This window comes from Mustela nivalis (assembly GCF_964662115.1).
Source record: "Mustela nivalis genome assembly, chromosome: 5".
In the NCBI taxonomy this organism is placed as follows: domain Eukaryota; kingdom Metazoa; phylum Chordata; class Mammalia; order Carnivora; family Mustelidae; genus Mustela; species Mustela nivalis.
The window spans coordinates 12,649,913-12,674,027 of NC_139024.1; the positions used below are offsets into that span (position 1 = coordinate 12,649,913).

The 24,115-nt window shown below is 35.8% G+C and overlaps 1 protein-coding gene across 11 annotated transcripts in view; it reads left to right on the plus strand.

Moving 5' to 3' along the window:
* The window catches only part of IPCEF1 (interaction protein for cytohesin exchange factors 1), a 189,420-nt gene that overhangs the window by 18,835 nt on the left and 146,470 nt on the right, over nucleotides 1–24,115 (plus strand). For 4 of the 11 annotated variants that reach the window (XM_082731400.1, XM_082731405.1, XM_082731394.1 and 1 more), the window contains exon 2: nucleotides 3,870–4,030. The exons of the other annotated variants lie outside the window; for them this stretch is intronic. The gene's annotated coding sequence lies outside the window, so the exon portion shown is untranslated. The remainder of the gene's footprint in view (nucleotides 1–3,869; nucleotides 4,031–24,115) is intronic. 11 annotated transcript variants of the gene reach the window in all.

The window sequence follows — 24,115 nt, forward strand, 5'->3', positions numbered from 1 at the left end:
TTTTTTTTTTTAATTTTTTATTCCTGGTTCAGTTTTGGTAGTTTATATGTCTTTAGGAATGCATCCATTTCTTTCAGATTGTCAAATTTGCTGGTGTTGCTTATAATATGTTCTTATAATTGTTTGTATTTCTTTGGTTTTGGTTGTGATCTCTCCTCTTTCATTCATGATTTTATTAATTTGGTTCCTTTCTCTTTTCCTTTTGATAAGTCTGGCCAGGAGTTTATCAATCTTATTAATTCTTTTAAAGAACCAGCTCCTAGTTTCATTGATCTGGTCTACTGTTCTTTTGGTTCCTATTTCATTGATTTCTGCTCTGGTATTTATTATTTCTCTTCTCCTGCTGGGCTAAGGCCTTCTTTGCTGTTCTTTCTTTAGCTCCTTTAGGTGTAGGGTTACTTTGTGTGCTTGACACCTTTCTTTTTCTTGAGAAAGGCTTGTATTGCTATATACTTTCCTCTCAGGACCATCTTTGCTGAATCCCAAAGATTTTGAACAGTTGTGTTTTCATTTTCGTTTTCCTGAAATTTTAAAATTCTTCTTTAATTTCCTCATTGAACCGTTTATTCTTTAGTAGGATGTTTTTAGCTTCCATGTATTCAGGTTCTTTCCAACTTTTCTCTTGTGATTGAGTTCTAATTTCCGAGCATTGTGGTCTGAAAATATGCAGGGAATGATCCCAACCTTTTGGTACATTTGAGAACTGATCTGTGACCCAGGATGTGATCTATTCTGGAGAATGTTCCATGTGCACTAGAGAAGAATGTGTATTCTGTTGTTTTGGGATGGAATGTTCTGAATACACCTGTGATGTCCATCTAGTCCAGTGTGTCATTTAAAGCCTTTATTTCCTTGTTGATCTTTTGCTTAGCTGATCTGACCATTTCAGTGAAGGGGGTGTTAAAGTTCCCTACTATTATTGTATTATTGTTGATGAGTTTCTTTGATTTTGTTATTAATTGGTTTGTATAATTGGTAACTCTGATTTGGGGGGCATAGATGTTTAAAATTGTTAGATTTTCTTGTTGGACAGGCCCTTAAGTATAATATAGTGTCCTTGCTCATCTCTTATTATAGTCTTTGCTTGAAATCTAATTTATCTGATATAAGGATTACTACCCCATCTTTCTTTTTATGTCTGTTAGCATGGTAAATTTTTTTCCAACCCCTCACTTTAAACCTGGGGGTATCTTTGGGTCTAAAATTAGTTTCTTATAGACAGCATATTGATGGGTCTTGTTTTTTGTTTTTTGTTTTTTTACCCATTTTGATACCCCATGTCTTTTAATTGGGGCATTTAGCTCATTTACAGTCAGGATAACTATTGAAAGATATGAATTTAGTGCCACTATATTGCCTGTAAGGTGACTGTTACTTTCCAGTATGTTACTTTTAGGGTCTCTCTTTGCTTAGAGCACTTCTTTCAATATTTCCTGTAGGGTTGTTTTGATGTTTATAAATTCTTTTAGTTTTTGTTTGTCCCAGATGCTTTTTATCTCTCCTTCTATTTTTAATGACAGTCTAGCTGGATAAAGAATTCTTGGCTGCATATTTTTTTCATTTAGTGCTCTGAATATGTCATGAAAGTCCTTTCTTGCCTGCCAGGTCTCTGTGGATAGGTCTGCTGCCAATCTAATATTTCTACCATTTTATGTTACAAACCTCTTTTCCCGAGCTGCTTTCAGGATTTTCTTTTTGTTGCTGAGACTCATAAGTTTTACTATTAGATGATGGAGTATGGCCCTGTTTTTATTGATTTTGAGGAGGGGTTCTCTATGCCTCCTGGATTTTGATGCTTGTTCCTTTTGGCAAATTAGGGAAATTGTCTGCTATAATTTACTCCAGTATACCTTCTTCCCCTCTCTCTCTTTCTTCTTCTTCTGGGATCCCAATTTATTCTAATATTGTTTTGTCTTCTGATATCACTTACCTTTCAGATTCTCCCCCGGTAGTCCCCTTGTTTATCTCTCTTTTGGTCACTTCTTTATTCTCCATCATTTGGTCTTCTTCTTCTTCTTTTAAGATTTTATTTTTATTTATTTGTCAGAGAGAGAGAGAGAACGAGAGTGCATAGGCAAGCAGAGTAGCAAGCAGAGGCAGAGGGAGAAGCAGGCTCCCTGGTGAGCAAGGAGCCCGATGTGGGACTTGATCCAATGACACTGGGATCATGACCTGAGCCGAAGACAGCTGCTAAACCTACTGAGCCACCCAGGCATCTCTCATTTGGTCTTCTTTATCACTAATTCTCTCTTCTGCTTCATTTATCCTAGAAGTAAGAGCCTCAATTTTTTAAAAGAGTTTATTTATTTATTTGACAGGCAGAGATCACAAGTAGGCAGAGAGTCAGGCAGAGAGAGAGGAAGGGAAGCAGGCTCCCTGCCGAGCAGAGAGCCTGATGTGGGGTTCGATCCCAGGACCCTGGGATCACGACCCAAGACGAAGGCAGAGGCCTTAATCCACTGAGCCACCCAGGTCCCTCAAGAGCCTCCATTTTTTATTGCACCTCATTAATAGCTTTTTTTGTTGTTGTTTCAACTTGGTTAGATTTTAGTTCTTTTATTTCTCCAGAAAAGGATTCTCTATATCTTCCATGGTTTTTTTTGAGTTCAGCAAGCACCTTGATAATCATCATTCTGAACTCTAGTTCTGACATATTACTAATGTCTATATTGATTAGGTCTCTAGCCATTGGTACTGCCTCGTGTGTGTGTGTGTGTGTGTTTGTGGTGAGCTTTTCCACCTTGTCATTTTATCCAGATAATAATACATGAATGAGATAACAAAATACTAAAAAGGTAGCAATGACCCTAGAAAAATATACACTAACAAAATCAGAAGAGACCTGAAACTGGAGGAAGGAGAAAGGGAGAAAAAAAAAATCTCTATATTAGACTGGTGAATAGAACAGAGCCACACACTTGATTTGCTCTGTTAGAAGAAACTACCTCCCAAAATTTTAAAGAAAGGAAAACTTACATATAGACAAAAATAAGGGTAAACATGATGATGGGATGGGATATGACTGTAAAGATGAAAATTAAAAAAGGTTCTAGAAAAGGAATTGATAAGGTAAGTTGGTTGAAAAAAGAAAAAAAAAAGAGGAAAGAATGTGTCAAGCTGGAGACTAGAAAAAAAGCCATGTGCTAGATTTAGTGTATATTTTGACCTATTAGAAGAAATTTTACCCCAAAATTTTAAAGGAGGAAAAAACCCCATACACACACACACACACACACACACACACACACGCACACACACAATAAGGTTAAATGCAATGAACACATAAAACATGACTATAACAATGAAAATTTAAAAGGATTTTTAAAGACGTATTGATAAGATAAAATAGTCAAAAAACATTAAAGTAAGAAAGAGGAAAAATTAAAAAAAAAACAGAATAAGAAAAAATAAAATAAAAAATTAACTTTGATAAGTTAAAGGATCATGGGGAAAAAAGCCATGGATTCTGTGTTGCTTTCCCCAGCTCTGGAATTCCTCAGTTCTCATTGATCGATGAATTTGGCGTTGGCTGGATATCTTGCTGATCTTCTGGGGGAGGGGCCTGTTGCAATGATTCTCAAATGTCTTTGCCCGGGGTAGAATTGCGTCACCCTTGCCAGTGGCCATATTAAGTAATCTGCTTGGGTTTGCTCTTGGTAGCTTTTGTTCCCTAAATGCTTTCTGTACCACTTTGGAAGACGGGAATGAAAATGGTGGTCTCCCAGTCTCCAGGACCATAGAAGCAGAGAGCTCAGGGCCCCACTCCTCAGTGTACCTTAAGAGAAGTGCCATCAATCACGCCTGTCTCCCTGGTCTTTGGTCACACACTCCATGCTCACCTGGCCTTGACTGAACATTTCTATCTCTAGGTACATGGTCCCATTTGGAGTCTCCAAACCCAGCAGATTCCTGCATCACACTCCCACACTGCTCTTCCTTGAGGAGGAAGGGGAGTCTCCCCAGTTCTGCCACTTGTGGGGTCCCTGCTCGAAGAGCAGTGGCTAAACTGTGCCACAGATCACAGTTTAAGGTAAACTCAAGCTGAAATCCCCCTTCTTTGCTCTGTCTCTGCAGTTAGTTTTCCTGATCTGATACCTGGGAGACCTGCTGCACTCAGACTCCCCTGGTCTTTTTGTGACCCCATGGGTCCCGAGACCACACTGTCTCTGTGAGGGGTCCTCCCCTCGCTGAGCCTCTGGAGTGATGTCCCTTAGTGCAGCAGACTTCTAAAACTTCCATTTTGTGCTCCACTGCTGTACCACTCCGTGGGATATAGCCCCTCCCTCCATGGCCTCTCTTCCTGTAAATCACCTTGGATTCACTTCTCCACATGTCCTACCTTCTGGAAAGTGGTCAATTTGTATTCCTAGAATTTCTGCTCTTCTCTTCTATCTCCTGCTTAGTTTGCAGGTATTCAGAATGGCTTGATAACTACCTAGCTGAACTCCTAGGACCTGATGATATTTAGGTCTCCTACTCCTCTGCCATCTTGCTCCTCCCTCTTTAGATTTTCTTGATGAACTGACCCCTTTATGAAAGGCTGCTCTGTATCCAGCTAATACACTTTGACCTAACTTTAATTTTTCTGATATTAATATAGCTTTCTTTTGATTTTGCTTTGGCTTATCTTTTTCTATTCTATCTCAGCATATTTGTGTACTTATTTTTGATGCATTTCTTGTATGACACATAGTTGGATATTGCTTTTTTATATTCAATTTGACAATCTCTTTTATTGAAGTGTCAGAGCATTTACCTACCATACTGCTATTTACTTTCTATTTGTCATGTTGACTTTTTGTTCCTTTTTCTCTTATTCTGTCTTCTTTGTGATTAGTTGAGTTTTTATTTTATTTTATTTTATCTCCTTGTTGGCTTACTAGCTTTTACTCCTTGTGAGTACTTAAAGGAGATCCTCAGCAAATATCTGGAAGTCTTTTTCTATATAGCTCTTTTTTCTGTTCCTCTGTCCTGTGAACTCTGATTTCTTTGGTGTCCCCAGCAAAGAGGTCTTTCTGAGGTTTCTCAACTTTGAGTTCTCAACTTTCTGAGTTGAGAAAATCCAGAAAGATGTTTACATTCTGCCTAGGGTCCCCAACACTTCTTTGGGGACTGAAAGCTTTCTCAACGTACTAAACTCAAGTGATCAAGTGATGTTGAGACTTACTTTATTTGTTTCCTATCTCTCAGGGATCACTATTCTGCATTTCTTGACTTCTAATGCCAGGAGAGCCATTATTTCTGTAGTTTATGCATTTTTGTAGGTTTTTTTTTTTTCCCCCAGGAAAGAGGATAAATTCCGTATCTGTTATTGTATGTTGACAGGAAATACATGTACTTATGAGGGGTTTGGGCTACCTGTTCTCTCTACCTGTGGAACTCTTCCTCTTGGACTTCACATGACAGATTTTTTAGTCATTTAGGTGTTAGTTAGATGTCAGCTCTTTAGAGAAGTTTTCTCTGATCCTTAATCCAAAAGAGCCACCCAGATACTATCACATTTTTCTATCCCTTTGTCTCTGATACTATTTTCTGAAATCTCCCCCAGATGATTTAATTATTAGGCTTTTTATTTTTTATCTTTGTTTTTTCACTAGATTATAAACTTTAAGAGATCAGGGAGGTTGTAGATCATATTCACATCAATTCCTTATTGCCTGTAGCAATGCTCAATGCACAGTAAGAATTTGACATGAATTTATTGAATGAATAAATGAACGAATTCTTATTTCTGTTACTTTGCTAACTTTATAATTACTAATCAAAATGTGGTCTATAGATCAGTGCTAGTTCACAAACTTACTGGTCCACAATGAAATAAATTTGGAAATTGAGAGTAACTTTAGAAACTTTGTACCAATTCAGTATAAGAATTTTGTGTCTAGGGGAACCTGGGTGGCTCAGTGGGTTAAAGCATCTATCTTCAGTTCAGGTCATGATCCCAGGGTGCTGGGATTGAGCCCCACGTCAGGCTCTCTGCTCAGCAGGGGCCCTGTTTCCTCCTCTCTCTCTGCCTACTTGTGATCTCTGTCTGTCAAATAAATAAAATTTTTTAAAAAAATTAAAAAAAAGAATTTTGTGTCTATTACATCTAGTAGTATAAATTTGAGTTTTTGTAGTCTGTGTGTCTTTATAAAATTTTATTTTTCTGGTAATTAATTTTGTGTTTTATAGAAGTATCTTCTAGGATGGGTTAGAATTAAAAAGATAAACTGGCCCTTTCAGGTTGTAGATAGTTAAATAACCTCTGATTTATATGCTATTGGGAAGAGTATTGAATTTTTGAAAGGAATCAATTTTGGGAAAGTCATTTATTTTCCATTTAATTCTGACTCATTACACATGAATTTGAGTTTTCATATGCACAGTGAGGGTGACGGACCAGATCAGGAGTTACTACTTTTCTTTTTTCATACTCACTTCCTTGGAAACTAATTGTTTCACTTCCTGGAGGGGAAAGTATCTATGCATATTATTGGGAATTTTTCTGTCATAAGGACTTGTCTCTTCTTTATTTATTATTCAGTCTTTTATTTATATCAGCAAGGATATAAATGGATACTCTTTATATACTCATGGATACTCTTTATATCTTTGGTTAGAATTCAATACTATGTTATTTATTTTGTTGTTTAAATTGTTCTAGTTTTGGTAGATTGGCTTTTCGGATTGGCTAAAGTACCCCCTGGACATGTCTCTACACTGTTGGTTTTTTGAGTAGTTCCTTATTAAGTGTACAATTTTAGATTTTAGGAATGGATATACCCATATAACGACCATTCCACTCAGAAGTAGAACTTTTCTAATATTCCAGATGTTTCCTGAGCCTCCTTCCTGTAAATTTCCATCCACTATAGGCAACCACTGCTCTGATTTTTTATCCCTATAGATTAGTTTTCCTCTGATCTTGAACTTCGTAGAGATGGAATCATATAGCAGGTACTCTTATGTGTTCCTAAGATGCTTCATGTTGTTTTGCGTGTCAGCACTTCATCCTTTTTTGTTGCTGAATATAATTACATTGTTTGGATATATGATAATGTGTTTAACCATAATTTTCTTGATGAATATTTGAGTTTTTCCAGATTTTTGTTATTATAGTTAAGTTTCAGTGAACAGCTTTGAGGACATTTAGTTTTTCTTTTTGAGTAATTACTTAGAGTGGAATTGGTAAGGTAGGTGTAGTAAAACATTTTCCAAAGTGTCTGTCTTTTCTTAAAATCCAGTAGCAATACTGAGTGTTATCATTGAGCGATATATTCTCCAATATTCAGTGTTGTTAGTTCTTTTGATTTTAGTTTTAAAAGTAAAATTTGTGTTTCCTTGTGAAATGTTGAACACATTCTCATGTGCTTATTAGTTATTTATACTATTTTTTCTTGGTGAAGGTTTTGTTCAAGCTTTATTTTTTATTTTTAATTGGCTTTTTCACCTTTTTTTGGCTATTTATTTGTTAGACTTTTTATATATTCTGGATGCAATCTTTTTGCTACATATATTCATTATGAATATTTTCTCCTGGCCTATCAATTGCTTTTTTATTTTAAGAAGTCTTGATGAACAGTTTTTAAAATTTCATCTAGTTTATCAGATTATTTTATATTTTGTGCTGTTTGTGTCACATCTAAGTAATCTTTGCTTACTCTGAGGCTGTGAAGGATGATTCTATGTTTTCATCTGGAAACATTACTGTCATAGCTGTTACTTTGGATGTCTAAGGCATTTCAAATTAAGTCTTGCTTATAGAATGAGTAGAAGTTGATATTTACTTTTTCTCATATAAGTATCCAAATTCCCAGATCTGTTTGAGGGAAAAAAGGAAAAAGAAAAAAACACTTTCATTTTCCTTTGAATTACTTTGGTTTCTTTGTTGAAAATAAATTCATTGATGCACGAGTTTATTCTGGATTCTCTATTTCATATCAGTGATCTATTTATCTTTTCTTGCACCAATGACACACTGTCTGGATTCTCTAGCTTTATAGTAAGTTTTGAAATTAAGAAGTACTATGAATCCTCTACCTTTCTTTTCTTTTTCAAACTTTTTTTTTTTTTTTTAACATAGGCCCTTTGCATTTCCACAAAAATTTTAGAATCGGCTTGTCAGTTTCTACAGAAATAGCTTGCTATGAATTGACCATACCAGCCAGTCTGGGGAGAATTGACATCTGAATAGTAAGTATTAAGTCTTCTTATCCATAATCATAGTCTATGATCTTCTCTCAGCAACTCATAGTAGTTTTCAGTTTAGAGATCTTACAGGCTTTTGTTAAAATTATCCCTAATTATTTTTTGATGATATTGTAAAGGGGACTGTATATATATATATATATATATATATATATATATATATATCTCAAAAAAAATATATATATATATATATTTTTTAAGATTTTATTTTATTTATTTGACAGGCAGAGATCACAAATAGGCAGCGAGGCAGGCAGAGAGAGAGGGGGAAACAGGCTCCTTGCTGAGCAGAGAGCCCGATGCGGGGTTTGATCCCAGGACCCCGGATCATGACCTGAGCCAAAGGCAGAGGCTTTAACCCACTGACCCACTCAGGTGCCCCGGGGACTGTTTTTAAAATGTTATTTCTCAATTTTTTGCTACTAGATAGAAATACAATAGAATTTCTTAGTTTAATCTTTTATGCTGTGAGCATGCTAAATTTACTGATTACTTCTAAGATTTTTTTTTAAAGAAGATTTATTAGGATTTTCTACATGGATTGCTTAATATTTTCTAAAAAATATTTAGATTTTCTTTAAGATTTTCTTTAGAAGGCAGTTACATCTTTTCCTTTCTAAGTCTTTAAGTCTTTTATTTTGTTTTCTTCTTTATTGCACTATCACTGTAGTGAGATGGTCTATCTTTTGCTTTGTTCCTAATGATAGGGAAGTACTTAGTATTTTACCACAAATATGATATTAACTCTAAGTATTTTTCATAGATGGCCTTTTATGAGATGAAGTTCCCTTCTATAACTTGCATGCTTGGAGGTCTTTTGTGTTTTAAATCACAAGTGGGTTTTGAATTTTGGCATATACATTTTCTGCATCTATTGAAATGATCATATGGTTTTCTCTCTTTATTCTGTTAATATGATGCTTTATAATGATTGATTTTCCAAATGTTCCCTCTGGGATCAACTCCCTATGGTTAGGATATAATATCCTTTCTATATATTCTGGGATTCAGTTTGCCAAGATTTTGCTACGAACTTTTACATCTATGTTCATGAAAAATGCTGGTCTACAATTTTCTTATAATAACCATGTCAGGTTTTGGTATCCAGGTTCTGCTGTCATCATAGAAAGTTTGGGAACTATTCAGTCCTTGGCTTTCTGAAAGGTTTTATAAGGTTCTTTGGGTTTTTTTGGATGCTCATTATGTTTTGCCTCTCTAGAAACTGAGAAAGAAATTTAAATGTATATATTATCTACAACATAAAGACAGTTCATGAGGAAAACATTTTTCCATCCCATCTGCACGGTGTCTTTATCCACATATTGTAATTACTTCCTTCCTTCTAAAACTAGCATAGGTATTTGAAGTATCAGAACAGCAAACCAAAATTAGCACTTATTCATGTGTGTGCATGGTGTGTGTGTGTGTGTGTATACCTTGTTTGAAAAAATATACAGTACCCTAGGAAGGATTTCTCTGAGTATACTGTGTGATAGCTGGATTTGAGCAACTTCTCATGTTATTTCATAAAACAGAATGTCTACAAAGTATGTCTAAAAATCTATTCTTACTTTTTAAAATCAGTGCGTCAGGAATTATTGAAGATTATTTAAATTCTTAGATGCATCAAAAGCTTTATCAGAGCCAAGCTTTCTAGGCTTCTTTAAAATAAAGCTTTTCCTTAGGGCTGTTGAGGCCAATTGCACTCATTTTAGTTTCATCTTGTTTTATGTTATCCAATCTCTTTCTTTCCAGAGTGTAATGAGCTGTGAAGTAGCAAAATATAATCAGGGTGGAGAAAAGAAAAAAAAATGAAGGTCTTGAATTAGACACAAATTGGAAAAATGGGTCTCAAAAGAATTGAAGACAATCCTTTTATTTTAGCTTCTTTAATACATATGAACTATGATTGGCTTCTAGGATTTTTAATTCACTCAGGAGTTTTTGTTGTTATTGTTTTCTGATAACAATATATGAATAGAAATGAGAAAACAGATTTGTGGATTAAAACCCAAAACAGCAGAATGACATTTATACAAGATTAATTTATTCTAAATTACTGTTCTGAGGAGAATACTCTAATAATTTAACTATGCTTTATATTTTTGGGAAAATATATGAATTCAAAATACAATTTGCTTTATTAAACAGATGGGACAAATTAGAACAGATTTGTGTTGTGATTTTAAAATTTTGGGGACTTAGAAATTATTACCTCCTGAAAGCCAAGAACTTTCTTTTCTTCTTCCTCTCCCTCTCCTCCTCCTCTTGTCCTCCTCCTCCTCCTCCTTCTTCATTTTGTTTTGTATTTGGAAAGACCATGCTTGAAGTTGTGCATTGGGAACATGAAACCAACTTCAAGTTTTTTAATGTCAGTAGGGACTTCATTCAAATACAATCTTGCTAACCTTGGAGTACCACACCCAAAGCCAATTGTTGCATTCGGTGGCTTTAAAAATTTTTTTAAATAAGTTATTTTCCCTTCATATCTCCATTTATGTTGTGTTTCTCACACAGGGATAAAAATAAGACATGACCTGTATTTTGGTGAGGCTTGGAAAGTCATGATTGATAGCAGGAGAGGGTTCTGAAACCAGAAGAAGGGAATTGAGAAGGAAATGGAGCCTGAGAAGAACCATCTTATCTTGTTTTCTTTACATAGAAATGTCTCAAGATCAGAGCAGAAACAATGTTTTGGACAACTATATTAAAAACTTGTTTAGTAGGCACATTTTCCAGTCATGTGATGATGAGAAACAGATGTAGATGCTGTTAAATCATGTCAGATATGAACTGCCTGTGTACCCCGTGAATATGTGTAAATATTTAACTAGAAAAACAGTCACATGCTCTGGAGTAATCTTGGAAGCAGGAAACCACAAATTATAGGTCTGAAATTTACCATGCATGGCTTATGGGTTCAGATAAGTAAAACCAAATGAAGAGACTCTGGAAGTTTTATAAATAGTTCATGATTTTTGGTAGGGGGAGGGAAGAGAAAGGATTAGGGAGAATTTTAATGTACTTCAAGTACAATCAGTACATTTAATTATAACCAGAAGACTAAGAATCATCTGATAGGAATTCATTTATGCCTTTGAATCTAGCATATAATACTTATCAACTTACATAGGAACAATTACTGTGAAACCATAGCTTACCCTAATTAGGTTCTAAAGTCAGCATGGAAGGTAAAAATCGTATAATTTCCGACTTCCCCTTGACATTCTCCCTGGAAGGCATCCTGCTGGAGACAGAAATACATAGTTCTACTAACACAGCTAGAGTTGGAACTGATCCCCTATCTTCTGCAGGTTTTGGATGATGAGGATAGCTTTCGTTTATGGGCCAAATGGGAGGGGGGTAACTATTGACATCACGAGCACATTGCCTGGAAAATATGTATCTTTAAAACTAGAAGCACGCTGTGATTCTAGTTGATGCAAATGAAAACAGATTTGTGCCTTCCGTCTCCTCCACAGCCTGGAGCTTATACTCCTGGAGGGGAAGAGTGGAACGAAGTTGCCCTATTTTATTGCTTTATTTGTTTTCAAGTTTAATTTTTACTTCATCAAAATAAAATCATCTAATTACCCTCTCAACTTTAAATTATTTTATTGGGGTATCGTCTCCATATAGTGAAATGCACAGCTCATAAGTGTTTTAGTTCTGTGTTTTCGCAAATGCACATATTCATATAACTCGCACTGTTACCAAGATACAGAATATTTCTATTCTTGCTCCGTTACTGTCAGTCCTGCCTCTCTCCTGTCGCCGGCCACAAGCATCATTCTGATTTTGTTCTCCACAGATTTGTTTTGTCTGTTCCAGAACTTCCTATCAAGAGCATCACCTGCATGTGCTCATGGATCTGGTTTCTTTTGTTCAGCATGCTGTGTGTGCTGTTAATTTGTACCGTTGCATGTATCAGTAATCATTCATTTCTGCTTATTTTTGCCCGTGTATCATATAAATATATGACAATTTGTTTAATTCTTTTCCTGTTTTTGGATATTTGGGTTGTTTCTAGTTTGGGGCTATTATAAATAAAGTCACTATGAATATTCACATACAAGTCTTTGTGTGGATGTATGTTTTCCTTTCTCTTGGGTAAATACTGAAGAGTAGAACTGGTGGTCATAGGGTATGTTGTGTTTAACTTTACTAAGAAATTGACAAGCATTTAAAAAGAATGTTGTAGGGGCGCCTGGGTGGCCCAGTGGGTTAAGCCGCTGCCTTCGGCTCAGGTCATGATGTCAGGGTCCTGGAATGGAGCCCCGCATCGGGCTCTCTGCTCAGCAGGGAGCCTGCTTCCTCCTCTCTCTCTGCCTGTCTCTCTGCCTGTTTGTGATCTCTCTCTGTCAAATAAATAAATAAAATCTTTTAAAAAAATAAAAATAAATAAAAAGAATGTTGTAGCTTTTTCCATGCTCACCAGTAATATCTGAGAGTTCTGGTTGTTAACCATCTGGCCAACATCTTTTTATCTTTTGTTATTATAGTAGTATCTCATTGCGGGTTTGTGGTGTTTTCCTAGGAGTTCACTATGTTAAGCATTATTTCATGTACTTCTTGGCCATTTGTAGATCTTTTGTGAAGTATCTGTTCAAATCATTTGCCCAGTGTTAATTGGTCTAGCTGTCATTTTATCATTGAGTTGGAGGAATTCTTTATATAGGATGTAGGTCCTTTGCTTGGTATATACTTTGTGAATATTTTCTTCTATCTGTGGCTTGCTTATTCTATTAATGTCATTTTAAAGATTTATTTATTTATTTTACAGAGAGAGAGAGAGAGAATGAGAGTGAGCACAGTGGGGTGGGGCAGAGGAAGAGGGAAAGAGAATCTCAGGAAGACTCTGTACTGAGCATAGATTCTGAAATGGGTTGGATCTCACCACCCTGAGATCACAATCAGAGATCATGATCTGAGCCAAAACCAAGAGTCAGATGCTTAACTGATTGTTCCACCCAGGTGCCCTTATTAATGTCATTTTTAGTGAGAAAAATCTTTAATTTTTTCTTTTATACCTTCTGAAACCTGGGTGAGAAATCTTTATATGCCTCAAGTGTTTGAAATATTCTTTTATATATTCTTTTTTTTTTTCCTGGAAGCTTTATAATGTTAACTTTCAAATTCAGTTTTATGAGGTCGGAATGGAAGTTAATTTTTTTTTTCATAAGGATATCCACTTGTTCCAGGAGTATTAACAAAATGTCTTTTCTTTCTACATTGATTTGCTCTGGTGCTTTTATTGAAAATAAATTGACTATAATAGTGTGTCTTTATTTCTCAACCCTCTCTTCTGTCCCATTGTCAGTTTGTACCTCCTAATACCAGTATCATGAGATACCAGTATCTCAATTGTCACAGCTTTACTATAGATCTCTTCTCATTTTTCCTAGCCATGTTTTGTAGTTTTTAGTGCAGAGGCTTTAGATATCTTTTGTGAAGTTTATCCATAATTTTTTTTTGTAGAGGCTTTAGATATCTTTTGTGAAGTTTATCCATAATTTTTTTTTGTTTTTTTTGATGCTATTATAAAGAATATTATATTTTTAAAAATATAAAATTACTATTATATAGAAATACTGTTATTTTTGTATGTGACTGTGTTTCCTGAGGACTTGCTAATTTAATTATTAGTTGTGGCATAGTTGTTTTGTAGATTTCTTTGGATTTTTCTGTGTATATAACCGTGCTGTATGTGAACAAAGAGAGTTTTATTCTTTCTTTCAAAAGTTTTTTTTTTTTTTTTAGATTTTATTTATTTATTTATTTGTCAGAGAGAGAGAGACAGACAGACAGAGAGAGAGAGAGAGAGAGAGAGAGCACGCACAAGCAGGCAGACAAAGAGAGAGAAGCAGGCTCCCTGAGAGCAGGGAGCCTGATGCGGGACTCGATCTCTGCTCTGGGATCATGACCTGAGCCGAAGGCAGCAGCTCAACTGACTGAACCACCAAGGTGTCCCTTTTTCTTTCAAAAGTTTTATACTTTCTATTTATCCTTCCTGCATTATTACACTGACTAAACCTACCAGAACAATTTTAAATAGAAATGGTAAGGGTGAATATCCTGGTATTGTTTTTGATCTTAATTGTCAAGTGGTCAGCTTTTTACCATTAGGTATGACATCAGCTGCAGATTTTTTTTTTTACATGTCATCTTTCATATTGAAGAAATTCCTCTATTAATGATTGGCTGACAGTTCTTTATTTTTTTATGGAGTACTGAATTTTTTTCAAATGCTTTTTCTGAATCTACTAAGACATATGATCTTCTCTTTCAACATGTCAATGTGCAGAATTACACTGATTGACTTTTTAAGATTTATTTATTTATTTTAAAAAGAGAGAGAGAGAGAGATGGGGGGAAGGGGCAGAGAGAGAGGGAAAGAGAGTTCTTTTTTTTTTTTTTTTAAAGATTTTATTTATTTGTCAGAGAAAGCGAGTGAGAGCGAGCACAGGCAGACAGAGTGGAAGGAAGAGTCAGATGGAGAAGCAGGCTCCCTGTGGAGCAAGGAGCCCGATATGGGACTCGATCCCAGGACGCTGGGATCATGACCTGAGCTGAAGGCAGCTGCTTAACCAACTGAGCCACCCAGACGTCCCGGGAAAGTGAGTTCTAAGCAGACTTGCCACTGAATGCAGGCAGAGCCCAACACGGAGCTTGATCTCAGAACCCTGAGATCACGACTGAATTGAAACCAAGAGTCAGAGGCTTACCCAACTCCACCACCAAGTGCCCCTATATTGACTGATTTTTAAAAGTGAAAACAAACTAGTATTTTTGGAATATATTTTGCTTTTCATATATTGCAATTGTTTTTTTTTTTTAAGATTTTATTTATTATTTATTTGACAGAGAGAAATCACAAGTAGATGGAGAGGCAGGCAGAGAGAGAGAGAGAGAGGGAAGCAGGCTCCCCGCCGAGCAGAGAGCCCGATGCGGGACTCGATCCCAGGACCCTGAGATCATGACCTGAGCCGAAAGCAGCGGCTTAACCCACTGAGCCACCCAGGCGCCCCATTGCAATTGTTTTTAAGGGCATTTTGTGTTTGTGTTCATGTGGGATATTTGTTTATGATATTCTTTTCTCATAATTTCCTTCTTTGTTTTGGTAGCCTCATAAAAATAGTTTAGAAGTGTTTTCTCTACCCTTTTCCAGCAAATAGAATTAGTAACACTTTCTATATTATATAGCTGTTTTGAGAATTGAGGAAAAATTATATTAAAAATCTTTAAAACATATATGTGGTATACATAAATAGATAAAATATTATTTTATCTTTCTCTTAATATTACTTTAGTATACCACATAAACATCTATTAAATAAAATTCTATATTCTGACATTGCTAAGCTATGGCAACATCATTTATTTATCTGACATACTTAATTGGAAGACAATATATTTAGCTCCAGGGTAATAAAAAAGTAAATCAGATATGGTCTACTTTTAACCCACTGAGCCACCCAGGCACCCCAGATATGGTCTACTTTTTATAGAACTTCCTTACAATTATGAGGAGACACATCATGAAATACAAAGTTCATTCTGAAATATCAGATATCTCTCCAATATACTTTTGTATTAATATTTAAATGTATTCTAGTTTCTGAGATTGAGGGTTCATGTATGGGGGAATTTACAGCAATTATCCACCAACACATTATTATACTCAGTCATACTTCTCCCTTCCCTTGATCTTGTTGGCAAGTAGGATTTTTCCTAGTTGTATGGCTAAAATATGTGTATTTGATGATATACATGCCTTCTGAAAATATTCTGGGATCATACTTATTCTTTCAAGAAGATGATGCTTAAAGTAGAACTTTATTTGAAAGCCAATAAACCTACCAATTTTGAATGCAAGTCACCCTCATTTCTATAAAATAAAAATTATTTTGTTAGAGATTGTGCAGTAAATTTCACAGTGTTATGGGAGTAATTTTCACAGAGTTATGGGAGGAGAGGCTGTGTTTGCACCTAAGCATCTGAAATGTACATATATATTTACTAATTTGAAGTTGTTTCTTTCTTTATCTAAAGACAATTTTGTGTCAGCCAATAATCTGGGTTTTTGTTTTGTTTCGTTTTTACTTCACTAAGGTTACAAGTCTTGTCCAAATGTGGGGAAATCTGAAAAAGAAAGAAGGTACCTGGCAAAGAGCCAGTGGGTGGTTTTCCTTTTCCATGCGGAGAAGCCAGTATCAGGGGAACTCAACCAATATGTTACCAAGTGCTACCTAAAGCAAAAGTTAAAAGTATACACATTTAATCTTGAGTCTATGTTTCTGTATCTTGATTTTTATTTCTTTCCAAATAAATTTTTTTGTTAAAAACTTTAAATCAACTCTGTCTTCCCTATCTGAAGACAGATAAGCGAATCAGTATCACGTGGTCAAATATAGACGCACTAGTGGGCCAGCACTATTAGCTCCTGAGCTTGGAGTGGATCCACAGGACTGAGAGCTAAAATATAAGACTTTTCTTTTTCTTTTCTTTTCTTTTCTTTTCTTTTCTTTCCTTTTTTCTTTTTTAAAGATTTTTAATTACTTATTTGAGAGAGAGAGAGAGAGAGTATGATCTGGGGGAGAGGCAGATGGAGAGGGAAAAGCAGATTCTCGCTGAACAGGGAGCCGGATGTGGGGCTCGATCTGGAGATCCTGGGATCATTACCTGAGCTGGAGGCAGAAGCTTCACCGACTGAGCTACCCGGGTGCCCCTAAAATATGAGACTCAAGGCACTGTCACCATCAGTGGTAGATAGCAGCCATTCCTATCAGCCATTCCTTGCCACAAAGGAGATTAACTAAAGCCTCTGACCCTTTTTCTTCACTTTTCCTAATACCCTATATTGTAACCATGTTTGAAGTAAAGATCTTCCCATTGATCTCCATACTGGGGATCTGGGCTACTCGTAATTCAGTTTATTCATGTCAACAAAACAGCTGTTATTAGATAAAACCCTTGGCTTTGCGTTATTTTGAAGCTCTCCAGATGTCTAAGGACTCCTACTCTCCGTACTTTATCTCTATACCTTTCATGGGCCCTTTCTTTCCCTATAGAAATGTCACATATGGGAATAATTTGTTCCATGTCCCACAGAAGTGTCCTACAAATATTTACTGAATACCAAGACTATGGAGTGCTTAGGGCACAAGGCAAGCAAAAACATTCACTCTACCAGTTCTCCTGAGGCTTTCAGTCTCATGTGGAGACTAATGAAATAGTCATGTAAAGTCATAACTACAAAGCAAATGGGGTCCTGAAAGGAAAAAACCCACTCCTATGAGAACTTATCCTTGAGACTATTGGAGATAAAGGGTCTTTTCAAGGACTTCTTCCACAGTCCTGATCTTATCTCAATTTATCTTACAAAACTGAGAACTTTTCAGAATATTGTATTTCTCATATCAAGTTTTGAGATCAACTGTTGAGATGGTCAAGTGTATGAGAATTTAGTGAGAACTGCAACAGTCAATACATTTCTGAGCTTTCTTTCATTGTTAGAAGAGTTTAAAGAATTCTTAGGATACTAGACTAGAGAGGTAAGCATGAGAGAAAGAACAGGTTTAAAAAAGTGAGAGGATGTGGAAATATTTTCCAGGCAGATAGATTTGATCTTTGACTGGTTTGTCCTTTGTATCTTAGTTGGTAATGTGCACAATATGTATATTTATATATCCCTTCATTTCTACTGCTTGTATCAGACTTATATATACACTAGTATCTCATTCATCTTTCTAGGCTGCTGGGCATTCTTTTGGAAGATCTCTTAGGCACAGGGTCATAATGTCTGATTTAATTTTTCTGCTGTCATAACCTGAAGCAGGTTCCCTTGACTATGCTCAGTTTCTACATCTCTAAAACAAACTGATCATACTCCAAGGGTTTGTTTTTATGATCAAAATGAAATCAGATTATCTGTAAAGAGTATATAAGTGTAAGTGATATGATTATAAGCCACAAAGGAGGGTGAATTTCCTTCTTAATGTCAGAGGAAATGTCAAGGTGACGTGGCAGTGGCCATCTGTGGTGCAGAGTCAGAAACAGGAACAGAAGAAGTTTTGGCTCCTTAGAGCTTTCTGCCCCTTCTATATGTGCATGCATCCAGTTACACATCATTTTGGAAAGCATTTATTTAAATAATAATTCAGAAAAGCCTTATTAATTGGAACAAAGCCTAACAGGGACCGGATTTAACACAAAATACCTTTGCCTAATTGATGCAATAGTAGAGACACATAACAAAGAAAAATGTTCCTAATATTCACCAGAATAGACTTCTCTAGCCCCTGAAAACATTTTGGAGGCATAATTTATGTCGCATTAGTTTCAATTACTATCTGTTCCTTAGATTCTCTATTCTTTAAGTTCTCTAAGATCTGTGTGGTTTGTATTGATTTGTTGTCATAAAGAAAACAAAATATAACTTAAGGTAGTTTAAATAAACTACCTGAAATAATCTTTGCAATATAGTTGAACAATGTTATTTGTACATTTAGAAGTTAATATAGTAATTAATTTATTGATAATCTGAAAATAAGGAACTAAGTAGGTAGAGTTTGGGGGGACAGGCTGAATGGGGAATGCCATTCATTGAGATGAGGGTGAATAACACATTTTTTAGGAAAGATGGTAAACTCATTTTTTTTTTTTTTGCACATTTAGGATAAACTCTAGAACTTGGAAATGTGGGATGGCCTGTAGGTAATCTAAATGATATCTCTGGAGCTCAGAATGTAATTCTGGCTTGAAATATGGATTTGAGATCCATTGACATTGGTGACAGTTAAATAAAATGTAATATGAGAAAGTAAGCACATGCACAGGGCCTCAGGAAACACCAATATTTAAGAGATGAAAGGAGACCAGGCGGAGTCAGAAGTCTGAGGAGACACGACAGGGAGGTAGAAAGAAGACTGGGAGCAAGTCAAGTCCTGAAAACCAAGAGAGGGGAAATATTGAGACAACATCCTGTGCTGGGGGAGATCAGTAAAAAAGGGTTGAAAATACCCATTGAATTCAGCAAAAAAATATCTCAGTACAACTGTGTCTGAGGTTCACTTTCAGGGCTTTGAGAATCAAGTGCATGGTGAGAACTGGAGCAGTAAGAGGAAATTTCTCTTAAGAAGCTTGCCTGAGGGCTAAAAAACAAGCAGTGACTAAGTAGGGTTTTAGCGGAAGGGATTTTTTTTAGAGGTAGGTGGGATTTATACATTGTTATGCATTTAGAGGAAAGAAAGTAAAAAGTTTCTCTGAAGATACAAGAGAGATAGGGGATGATAAATGTGCTTTTTTTTTTTTTTTTGAAGAACTAGGAGGGGGTGGCTCTCAAAGATGGTGTAGGGATTGGTCTTCAATAAGATGAGAAAGACAGCAAGTATGTAAGAGTGGTCTCTGTGGTTTCACTTACTTGTGGAGCATAAGGAATAAAGTAGAGGACATTGGGAGATGGAGAGAAGTGAGTTGGGGGAAATTGGAGGGGGGGACGAACCATGAGAGACTGTGGACTCTGAGAAACAACCTGAGGGTTTTGGAGGGGAGGGGGGTGGGGGGTTGGGTGAGCCTGGTGGTGGGTATTAATAAGGGCATGTATTGCATGGAGCACTGGGTGTGGTGTATAAACAATGAATTCTGGAACACTGAAAAGAAATAAAATTTTTAAAAAAAGAGAATGGTCTCCAACTCCTTTGGGACACAAGAGTTGAGGTGGTTGAACGAGAGATGGAAGAAGGAAGGATGTATTGGTTGGGAAGGTAGAAATAACGGTTGTTTTCTTCTGTCAGTCAAGCAGTCATTAAGCACATGTCCTGAGCTCCTGTTACATTTTCAGCACCATAATAAGCAAAATAAATATGATCCCTGTCTCCATGGTGGGGGTGTAGGCAGACATGAATCTTTTATTGTTTTTGTTTTGTATTTTTCCAAGAGAGGGTCTGTAGCTTCCTAATTATTTTCAAAAGCATTCAGGAAGACCCATCAGCTGGGTAGTACACGTTAAAATTAAAATTCCAAAAATGGTCTATTTTTTATCTTCACTTTAAAATATTGCTTTATAATTGACATAATATTTTATAGTTTCAGGTGTACAACTTAATGATTTGATATACATATGTATTGTAAAATGATTACCACACTGAGTTTGGCTAATATTTATCACCACACATAGTTACAAATTCTTTCTTTCTTGTGATGAGAACTTCTAAGATCTACCTTCTTAGCAATTTTCAAATATTCAGTACAGTATATTACTTATAGTCACCCTCCTAAACATTACATTCCCAGAACTGATTTATATCATAAATGGAAGTATCTTTTGACCATTTTCACCCATTTTACTGCCTCTCCCCCTCACTTCTGGCAACCACCTATTAGTTCTTTCTTTATTTTTTTTAAATTAAATTAAATTAAAAAATTTTCAGTGTTTCAAGATTCATTGTTTATGCACCACACCCCACCTTTCTCCCCTCCAAAACCCTCAGTTTGTTTCTCAGAGTCCACAGTCTCTCATGGTACATCTCCCTCTCTGATATCCCTCAACTCACTTCTCCTCTCCATCTCCCCATGTCCTCCATGTTATTCCTTATGCTCCACAAGTAAGTAAAACTATATGATAATTGGCTCTCTCTGCTTAACTTATTTCACTCTGCATAATATCTTCCAATCCCATCCATGTTGATACAAAAGCTGGGTATTCGTCCCTTCTGATGGAGGCATAATACTCCATTGTATATATGGACCATATCTTCCTTAAATATTCATCTGTTTCATTTATTCTTCTCCTACCCACTTAAGCCTCCATGTTGCATCACCACTTCCTCATATCAGGGAGATCATATGATAGTTGTCTTTCTCTGCTTGACTTATTTCGCTAAGCATGATACGCTCTAGTTCCATCCATGTTGTTGCAAATGGCAAGATTTCATTTCTTTTGATGGCTGCATAGTATTCCATTGTGTATATATACCACATCTTCTTGATCCATTCATCTGTTGATGGACATCTAGGTTCTTTCCATAGTTTGGCTATTGTGGACAAGGACATCTTGGTTCTTTCCACAGTTTGGTGACTGTGGCCATTGTTGCTATGAACACTGGGGTACATATGGCCCTTCTTTTCACTACATCTGTATCATCTGTTCTTTATATCTGTGAGATTGTGTTTTTTGTTTTCGTTTTTGTTCCTTTTTAAAGATTCCCTGTATAAGTAAGATCATACTGTATTTGTCTTTCTCTGTCTGACTTATTTCACTTAGCAAAATGCCCTTGAAGTTTATTCTTATTGTCATATATGACAGGATTTCCTTCTTTTTTACAACTAATATTCTATTGTGTGTGTGTGTGTGTGTGTGTGGTGTGTGCGTGTGCGTGTGCATGTGCCACATTTTCATTATCTATTTATCAATGGACACTTAAATCTTGGCTATTGTTAAAAAGGCTGCAATGGACATAGGGGTGCAGAAAACTTTTCCAGTTAGTGTCACATTTCCTTCAGGTAAATACCCAGAGTAGAATTACTCAATCATATGATAGGTGTGTTTTTAATTTTTTTAGGAATCTCCATAACTGTTTTCCATAGAACAGACATTAATTTTAATCATACAAATATACATATTTGGTATTGATAAAAGCCCTGAACAAGAGGGTATTGGAATTCTGGGTATTTTGACTCAATCAGAGAGCTGAGGGAAGCTTACTTGACAGATTTTTGGAAAATAGGGAGAGAACACTAGAAACATAATATTTAATAAATGTTAGTTTTTCTTTTTCTTGTTAGAAATCGTATCATTTGGAAGAGATGGTATGTTTTAGCATATATTAATCTTCTTCCCCATATGTCCCTTTACAAAATTTCCCTCATCTAAGATCACTTGACATGCTTGTAAGGGAATTCCTTTTTTATTTCTTTTTAAGATTTATTTATTTATTTATTTGACAGACAGAGATCACAAGTAGGCAGAGAGGCAGGCAGAGAGAGAGGAGGAAGCAGGTTCCACACTGAGAGGAAAGCCCAAAGCGGGGCTCGATCCCAGGACCCCTGGACCATGACCCGAGCTGAAGGCAGAAGCTTTAACCCACTGACCCACCCAGGGACCACCCCTTTTTTTAAATAAATGTACATGTTTATACATCCAAAATGAGAACCACGAAGGACTGCTTGACCCATTTTTAATGGGCTGTCCCTGGGTTCCTAGCTTGCGGATATCACAACCAAACTTAAGCTGAAAAATATTCTTATCTTGTAAGACTGACAACATATTAAATATGCAAAAATATTACCACATTATGGATAATGTACAAATTAAAAGTATATGTCGCCATCCCATGTATTGCAGTAACGGTTGGTGTATATATAATTCCTTTAGTGCCCTTTCTTAGGAAATCTGAAATTAATATGTAGTAGGAGACTGACTTCTAGATAAGGGATAAGTTTTTTAAAAAATGAATTAAGTGGTAAAATTTTAAAATTTGGACATTCGTTAAGTATTTCAGGAAGGAACACAAGTGTATTTATTATACCTTGGTCTCTTCTCATCCTGTTCTTATTTCTTTCCATAATCACCATGCTTTCTTCTTTTTTTAAATTCAACTATAATTAATAAACAATTTTATATTAATTTCAGTGTGCAATATAGTGATTCAGTCATTCTATACATTATTTAGTGCTCATCATAGTAAGTGTACTCTTAATACCCTTTACCTATTTCACCTTCCCCCCAGCTATCTCTTCCCTGGCAAACAGTTTGTCTGTTCTCTACATTTTGGGGGTGGTACCTCTTTTTTATTTCTTTCTTTGTTTTGTTTTTTAAATTCCACTGATGAGTAAAATCGTATGGTATTTGTCTTTTTCTGACTGACTTATTTTGCTTAGCATTATACTCTTTAGCTCTATACATGTCATTGCAAAATTTTATATATATATATTTTATATATAATATACATATAAAATTTATATATATATAATTTATATATATCATCACCTCTTTTTGTGTATACATATCATATATATATATATATACAATCTATTCCTTATCACCTTTGATAAGGTGATATATAGGTCTATATATCTCACCAGTTCCTTATGTTGATGGGCACATAGTGAAATTGCTGGATCATAAGGTAGTTCTAATTTTAATTTTTTGAGGAACCTTCAGAGTGTTTTCCAGAGTGGTCACACCAGTTTACCAGAGTGGTCGCACCAGTTTGCGTTCCCACCAACAGTGTAAGAGGGTTTCTTCCACATCCTTTCCAACACGTGTTGTTTCCTAGGTTGTTGGTTTTAACCATTCTGACAAGTGTGGAGTGAAATCTCATTGTATTTTTGAACTCCTTTAGTTCTTGTTTGTCTGGGAAACTCTTTATCTCTCCTATTATTCTGAATGATAGCCTTGCTGGTTAGAGTATTCTTGCTACAGCTTTTTCCTATTTGGCATTTTGAATATATCATGCCACACCCTCTGTCTTGCCAAATTTATGTTGAGAAATCTCCAGCTAGCCTAATGGGTTTTCCCGTGAAACGTAAGGACTTCCTTTGTCTTTCTGCTTTTAAGAATTTTTCTTTAACACTATATTTTTCAAATTTAATTACAATATGTCTTGGTGTTGGTCTGCTTTTGTTGATTTTGGTTGTGGGAGTTCTCTGTGCCTCCTGAAACTGGGTGTCTATTTCCTTTCCCAGATTAGGAACGTTTTATTTCTTGAAATAAATATTCCCCCGTTACTCTGTCTTCTTCTTCTGGGACTCCTATAATATAATTGTTATTATGCTTGATGCAATCATTGTATTACCCTAGTCTATTCTTGTATTGTATAAGTCTTCTTCTTTCTTTTGTTCAGCTTCATTGTTTTCCATTATTTTCCTTCTACATCACTTATTTGTTTCTCTGCTTCTTCCAGCTTACTCTTCATTGCATCAA